General features: G+C 52.0%; 1 protein-coding gene and 1 long non-coding RNA gene across 4 annotated transcripts in view; both read left to right on the top strand.

Moving 5' to 3' along the window:
• CAMK1D (calcium/calmodulin dependent protein kinase ID) overlaps nucleotides 1–7,612 on the top strand; it is a 464,674-nt gene that overhangs the window by 2,015 nt on the left and 455,047 nt on the right. The window lies entirely within an intron of this gene.
• Nucleotides 1–7,612, top strand: part of LOC138845003 (uncharacterized) — a 113,216-nt gene that overhangs the window by 929 nt on the left and 104,675 nt on the right. The window lies entirely within an intron of this gene.

Below are 7,612 nucleotides of genomic sequence, written 5' to 3'. Positions count from 1 at the left end.
ACCTCTGCAGTGGCCAGGCTGCTAGGCGCACGGAGCTGTGGCTCCACCGAGGGGCTGCTGCCGGAGCCGGCTGCTGGGGGCTGACTGTCGGTGGTTTTCTCAGCTGGGACGGATGGGATTTGCCTTCTGGTGCTGGAGTAGGGTTCTGGCTGAACAGCTTCTGAGACGCTGGCTGTGTTCCCGTCAGCTTTGGTGGTGGGTCTCTTGGGCCTCAAGCATTGCTTCTGACTTAGAAAGAGTTCTTTGTAAAGAAACCTGATTCTGTAGTGCTGGCAGGGATCCTGGAAGAGTGAAGGGCAAACCATAAAATTATCAGGTTATTTTTTTTACCTAACGCCATAATAAAAGTTATCAAAGTGACATTCTAAAGTGTATACTAACTACTAGGGATTATACTAATTCATTTGAATCTCACGGTAATCTTAAGAGGTAGGTATTTTCTGTTATCCCCAATTTACAGATGAGAAAGCTGAGGCCACAGAGCCAAAGTGATCTGCGAAGCACCAGCTAGCTCCTAAGTGTTGCAGCTAAGGTTCAAATCGAGGCAGAGCAACTCCTGACTATCCGTAGGGGGTTGAGCTATTTTATACATGTTATGACAAATGCTGCATAGTAATTTGAGTTTAGTGTTTGGAAAGCTAATTTTAATATTAACATAAAACCTGTTGTCTGAATATATGAGCAGTTTGGAGCTTTTGGGTTATCATCGTTTTGTGTCCCTGGACTTTCTAGGAAGTCCCCTGGGTTCAGGATAATTGCTTCGCCCCCGGTCAAGTCCAGAGACCTTGGCCTGAGCCTTAACGTGGTGGTCACTTGTGTTCCTTTCAGTGTTGGTTTAGTCTCCATTTGTTGTCTGTTTGCAGCGAAATCCAGCAAAAGTCAAAGACATCCGTTACAGTTGGAGTTGGTTTCCAAATTACTCCTCAGTTCCCCTTAGTTTATTTGTCACACCGTCACCAGCTGTCTTTAGGATCCCAAGGCAGGAGTGTGCTGTGAGAAGCAAGGCTGACATAGTGTTAGAGGACTGAAAAACAAAGCTGTCTAGAGGCCCGAGGAGCACTGCCTTTGCCAGACCTTGGGGGGCTGATATCCGGCCCCCATATGCAAGTTTGTGTCCTGGTAGACAGCAGAGCCCTGACTCCTGGGAAGACCCAGGGGTCAAACCCTTTCAGTCTGTGCCATTAGGCTGGCGCCGTGGCTCACTAGGCTAATCCTCTGCCTTGCGGCGCCGGAACACCGGGTTCTAGTCCTGGTCAGGGCGCCGGATTCTGTCCCGGTTGCCCCTCTTCCAGGCCAGCTCTCTGCTGTGGCCAGGGAGTGCAGTGGAGGATGGCCCAAGTGCTTGGGCCCTGTACCCCATGGGAGACCAGGATAAGTACCTGGCTCCTGCCATCGGATCAGTGCTGTGCGTGGGCTGTGGCGGCCATTGGAGGGTGAACCAACAGCAAAGGAAGACCTTTCTCTCTGTCTCTCTCACTGTCCACTCTGTCAAAAAATAAAAAAAAATAAAAAATTAAAAAAGGAGCTTGCTGCAGTGCAGGGACAATGAACAGGAGTGAAGATTGTCGCCTGGACGGTGCGAGAAGAGATGGAGGAGGCCAGGGGCCGCCCCAGGGAAAGCACCAGGCCCTGTGGTCTGAGCCTGGGTTGTCTGATGCACCTCTGAGTCAGGCCTCTGGAAAAGAAAAATCCTCTCAACCCATGGGCCTCGTTGTAGCCTCCTTTAAAAGGGCCACCCAGAACCCAGCCATACTTGTGGATAAGGTGGTGAGATTTAATTACTGTTTATTAATCAACAGCATGTTTTCCGATCCCTGGCACAGTGTGAGAGCTAATAAATATTGTGTCACAGCAAATTGGGAGTGGTAAACATTGCTGTTGGCAGATTTGCCGTCGATAGCTCTCAGTGAGTTCTGCCGCAAACAAAAACAAGCCTCAGATGTGCTGTTGGGAGAAGCGTGTGGGTGGGGAGAGTACTCCAGCCAGGTGGAGGTCACCCCTGCAATGCTCAGGGTGCGAAACGTGTGCTCGTAGAGACTGCCTCGTGCCTTTCACAGCTCAGAACCACTCTCCCAATGCACCTTGCTGCCCCCGGAGCACAGAAAATGGCATGTCCTAGAAAACATGTCTTTTTGACAGGCTGCACACACGTGCTTTTTGTACAGGCTGACCGCGTGAAGTGGTGACTCTTGGCCATGGGCCCTGGCGTGGCGGAGGATCTGAGCCCATGCCCTGGGTCTAGTCCATCCACCGTCTGTGGGGTCATGTGACCCATGGGCTGGTTGTCCGCTTCCCCACGCTTTCTTCCTGTCTCTGCTTTGGCATCTCTGAAGTCCAGGGTGTTGGGGAGGACAAGGAAGAAGAGGTGACTTGCAGGTGCTTTGACGACCCTAGGATTTTGTGGCTCCCCGTGGCAGGGAGGCACCTGCCGTCCTTGCTCAGGGGCTCTCGTGGTGTGGCTGGGTGCCGCTCCTCTCTGTCTCGGGGACAGGGGTGTTTTGTGATTGTGCTGGGAGCATAGCGAAACGGCCTGATGCCTTATCCCACTTGATGTCAATAGCAGTGGGGCTTTTCACTGAACGGGTGGCTGCTGGGTACTGCTTTAGGAAGAGGATAATAGACACTTCTGTGGGGTCAAGCCCTGTCTTCTCGCACTTACACTACTTATGCTGAAAAGGCTTAATGAATATACTTGTCGAGGACACATGTCTATTAAAGGCCAGACAGAAAACACACTCCGCATTTCTTGTTAGGGATGTGTGTGTATGTGTGAGTGTGTATATGTGCAGGCACACATGTATATGTGCATATGCACATGTGTATGTATGAGCGTGAGCATATACATACGTGCATATGTGTGTATATGTGTGTACATGTGGGTGTTGTGTGTGCATGGGTCAGGGAAGAGCATGATAAGCTGTGTGAGGTGATGTGTGTGCATGTGAGTGTGTGCACATATGTGCATGTGTCATGTGTGCTTGTGTGTGCAGGTGCATGTGTGTGCCTGTGGATCAGGGAAGAGCATGAGAAGCTGTGTGAGGTGATGTGTGTGCATGTGTGTGTGCACACATATGTGCATGTGAGTGTCATGTGTGTGCCTGTGGGTCAGGGGAGAACACGTGAAGCTGCATGAGGTGGTGTGTGTGTGTGTTTAGCTGGTTGGTTGAAGAGTATTTATTCTGAGATTACTCAGCCTTTGAGAGGCTGGGCAGCATTTGAGAGCCTGTCACCAAGAGGGAAGTAAAAGTGGGAAGCCCCGAGGTTTGCACCCAAGGGGATGCCGGCTGCAGTATTTGCTGGAAGTTTTGGGTCTCTCAGTCCTCTTGTTTGGAGGTGTGACATAACATTCTTCCTGTCATCCATGAAAACCAGAAGTCTCTCCAGAACACCTGCAGTATTCTAGACACCAGGGATGTTCAGTGAACAAAGGGGCAAGAATGGCCACTCTCCTGGAGCTACACTGTGGCGGGCAGCCAGACAAAGCAGTGCCGTGGAGAGTGTGTTATGCAGTGCATACGTGATGGAGGGAGGAGGGGGGAAGCCGAGACCTGAGGGAGCCAGGGGGCATCCGAGGGCAAATGTCGCAGCCTGAGGACAGAGCTGGGCCAGGAGCCTGGAGAGGGAGGCCCGTGTGGCTGCAGCTGTGTGGTGGTGGGAGTGGGAGGTGGAGGTGGACCAGCAGGGGCCACTGTAAAGACCTTGGCGTTTGCTCCAGGAGAAGTGAGGAACCTTGGAGGACTTTGCACAGAGCAGTAACGTGATCTGCCTTGGGTTTTTCTGGATCACTGCCGCTGCTGTGTTGGGAAAGGAATGTTGAGGCTCAAGGGCAGATGTGGGGAGAGCTGTGGGGCTGCTGTTGCACTCCAGGTGAGGGTCAAAGGTGCTTTAGGAGTAGAAGTAGCTTGGGGAGCGAGGGGGAGTGGGTTGGATCCCAGATATATTTTGGAGGGAGAGCCTGCAGGGAGTGGCTGGTTGGAGGAATAGTACACTTGGTGGTTTTGTCCAGTTTTTCTGGGGCTTTTCTGAGCACCTGTTCCATCTGCACTCTGGGGCTGTCCATGCTCTGGGAAGCCCTGGGGATAGTTTACAGGGCAGGGTCCTACCCTTTGGACTTCCAGGCTCCCCCGGTGGGGGACTCCTGCATTTTATTTATTTATTTATTCATTCCTTTTTTGCAGAAGTTTATTTGTAAATATACAACAGGCTCTATGATGATGGTGTGTTCTAGCTCTGGTGGCCAAAGACACGATGGCCAGGGATCCAGATGTTTGCACAGGAGTGGAGTCCAGGGCATCACCACTTCTGGCACCAGCAACAGCTTTCCCATAGATTTCTTTATTCCACCTGTGGCCAGTGGTCCTTCCCTGCGGCCATCGCTGTTAGCTCCTGGAGTTTTCTTCTTCTCTTTTTGTGTTTGCTTGAAAAATCCTTATCGTGCTCATCCACCGCCTGGGGCTGTGTCAGGGGCTTCTTCTTGCCACCTTAGCAGTCAGACACTCTGGCATCTTGAAGCAAAGTTCTGGAAAGTTCTGAGGTGCCCCCTCTCTGTCACGGTGGGAAAATCTGTGACAGCCTGGAGACTCCCGTAGCGAGAAGAGCTGTGGTCTACTTGTGGTAGAAGAGCTGTCTACTTGTGGTAGACATGTTTTGGGCCTTGAGAATGATTGACAGAAAGGGGAAGTGCTCCCCGTTATCTGTAACTCTCCCACTTGTCTTGAGAATTTAAAGCCCAAGCATCCCATAGGAAGTAATCAGCATGCAGGAGATTTTCTCTCTGGAGTTTTTATGAACTGAAAACACATCATGGACACTAGTGTCCTTAGCGACTGGTGGAGAGCGACTTGGGAAATGGGACTTTGGATTGAGCTTGTTCCCAGAGGCTGACAATGACCATGTCTCAGGTGCACATTGGTGATTCCAATGTGGCACTGAGTGAGTGCACCCTAATTATGCTTGGCTGGTGCAAGGTAGGCGTGTGTATGTGTGCCCTCTGGGGAGGCCTTAGGGGTGAACTTGCTGAATTTTTCTTTGGCTGGGTCTCCCTAAATCCCTATAATCTTTCCTCTCCCCAAATAAATCTCCGCAAATCCCCTTCAATCTCTCTCCTTCTGCGTCTCCTCCCCTCTGCCCTGGCAGGCTTAGGCACCAGTCCTGTGGGGGAATTGTCACGTGATTGGTTAACTTGCCGGAGAGGGTGGTCTACCCTGGGCCCTCCTGCCTCCCAGGCATCTCAGCGTTCCTAGGGATCTTCAAGGAACATGAAGCCTCTCGGGAACATGTTTCTTGAATTCATGTCCAAAGTGTCAGAAAGCGATGCCTGGTGCCCTGGTTCGAGTTTGGGGCCCCGGTGCCTGTGTAGTGAAGACAGGGGGACACGTGGACTCTGGAGGAGAAGACGGTGTGGTCTCCTCGGTCCATGCTGGTCGTGCCCCTGATGGTCTGTGGTGTGTGAGATGACTTTTCCTTTGGGCTACATTGTTTTTTAGATATCACTCGATTTTATCTTTAAGGTGTATTATGCAATGTCTGTATGTATTACTCAGGCTCTAGTGAGAAAAAGGGTAACCTCCAAGTGGCTGCTGTGGGCCACGTTCGTTCTGTGGCAGCTCAAGTGTATTCCGTGTCTTCACCCATCAGCTGTGTGTCTTGGGCTTTTTCTCCTCGTAGCATTAAAGCAGGACTCAGAAGGAGATGGAATCTGCCTCTTGGTTGACAACAAATCTTGGGAATAGGTCTTGCAGGTGGCCAGGGAGGGGAGGCCGTGATACAGGCTAGACAGATAGCTCCGGTTGCAGCCATTCATACCTGGATGCCCCTGGATTGGGTCCCTGTTGTTTTCTGCGTTAAGATGGGGATTGAAGAAGCTGGTGGTTGTAGGGATTCGGTGATGGCTTTGAGGGGCGGACACATAGCCGGGATAGAGCCAGCGGCGACTGTCCTCAAGCTGGAGCTGTCTTTAGAGCTGGGCTTGACGGCCCAAGGAAATTCAGGCCCAGAGCCATTTGGGGAAGAATGTGTCAGGATCTGTTGAAAATCAATTTTTGGGGCCGGCGCCACAGTTCACTTGGTTAATCCTCGGCCTGCGGCGCCGGTACTCTGGGTTCTAGTCCCAGTTGGGGCACTGGATTCTGTCCCAGTTGCTCTTCTTCCAGTCCAGTTCTCTGCTGTGGCCCGGGAAGGCAGTGGAGGATGGCTCAAGTGCCTGGGCCCTGCACCTGCATGGGAGACCAGGAGGAAGCACCTAGCTCCTGGCTTCGGATCAGCTCAGCGTACCGGCCATAGCAGCCATCTGGGGGGAGAACCAACGGAAGGAAGACCTTTCTCTCTGTCTCTCTCTCTCACACTATCTCTGCCTGTCCAAAAAAAAAAAAAAATCAATTTTTGGGAGCTCGGCTGGTACATACTTTAACCTCCTTGGAAACTGATGGAAGAAATCAAGGGCAAAACCATCACTGAGCGTTGTGTACGAACATGGGGCATATCCCGGGTCAGCCGTGTCTCACCACTGTTCTGAGCCCACTGTCGATCTCTGTTGCATAGGTTATCGCGATTCCAGCACCCAGGCTAAGGGCTGGGGGAAGAGTAAGTGAGGGCGTGTGCGTGTGAACTGCTTGGAGCAGTGCACAGCATGTGCCTGTGCTCAGTCAGTGCCAGTTCTTGGTCCTTAGCGTCTGCTCCTCAGAGGCAGGTCACCCTGACTCGGGGCCGTTCCCCATTTGCTCCCAACAGGAAGGGGTTTTTCCTGCGGTGCTAGCTAGCATTAACCTGCAGACCTCACTGGAGACATCCTCGGGGCTAGCGCGGGTGCTGGATGGAGTGCCCCGCTTTGCTCTGTGTTAGGGCTCAAGCCTTCCTCTCACCTTCCCATCAGCTGCTTCTTCCTGCACCTGTCCTGCACCCCGAGCTTCCAGGCGTCTCCCCATCAGCCTGGTCAGGAAGCATCTTCTCCCAGCACCCGGGCCGCGGTGCAGCTCTGGCGGGTCCTCAGACTCAGCACAGCTTTGCTTTCTGAGAATTGTCTCGGTGGTTCTTACTGGGGAAAAAAAAAAAGGCATTTGATGCGATGATAGGATGTCATTCTCTTGTGAGTTCTGAAGTTGGAAAGTCTCTCTGTGCTGACTTTAGTTTGAAGTTAGCATGCATTTGTGTGTGCCACGGGAGCATATGTCAGAGTTGGTTTGCCTGTGTCCTTGGGGGTGTGCTGGTGGTGGTGGTGGTGGGGGGGTGATGGGGGTTGGGAGGAGACCTCAGAGCCTTTCCCTTTTCCAGGTGGCAGGTGCAAACACAGCACCTGAGGAGCTGATTTTGGGGTTGGGTGTGACCCCTGCTCCTGTTCCCTCCAATTTAACCCTTTTGGGGGCCAGGGTCAGGGGTCATGATTTATTGCTTCTGTAACAGGGTGAGCAGGGGAGGAAGGCTGCCTTGAGCTGACCAAAGTTAATACTCAGCCTATTGAGAGGACCATTCTCTGTCAGGACCACAACACAGATCACTGCACCTGTTTTATGATAAACTGCAGCTGGTGCTGAAAAAAAAAAAAAAAAAAAAGGAATCCTAGAGCGAGCGTATGAAATAAAGCCTCGGACGGTCCTGATTTTTGTGTGATGATCTG

This window comes from Oryctolagus cuniculus, chromosome 13, assembly GCF_964237555.1.
Source record: "Oryctolagus cuniculus chromosome 13, mOryCun1.1, whole genome shotgun sequence".
Lineage (NCBI taxonomy): Eukaryota > Metazoa > Chordata > Mammalia > Lagomorpha > Leporidae > Oryctolagus > Oryctolagus cuniculus.
Note: the sequence above shows the minus strand (reverse complement) of the source record. Positions and strands in the feature narration are given on the sequence as shown.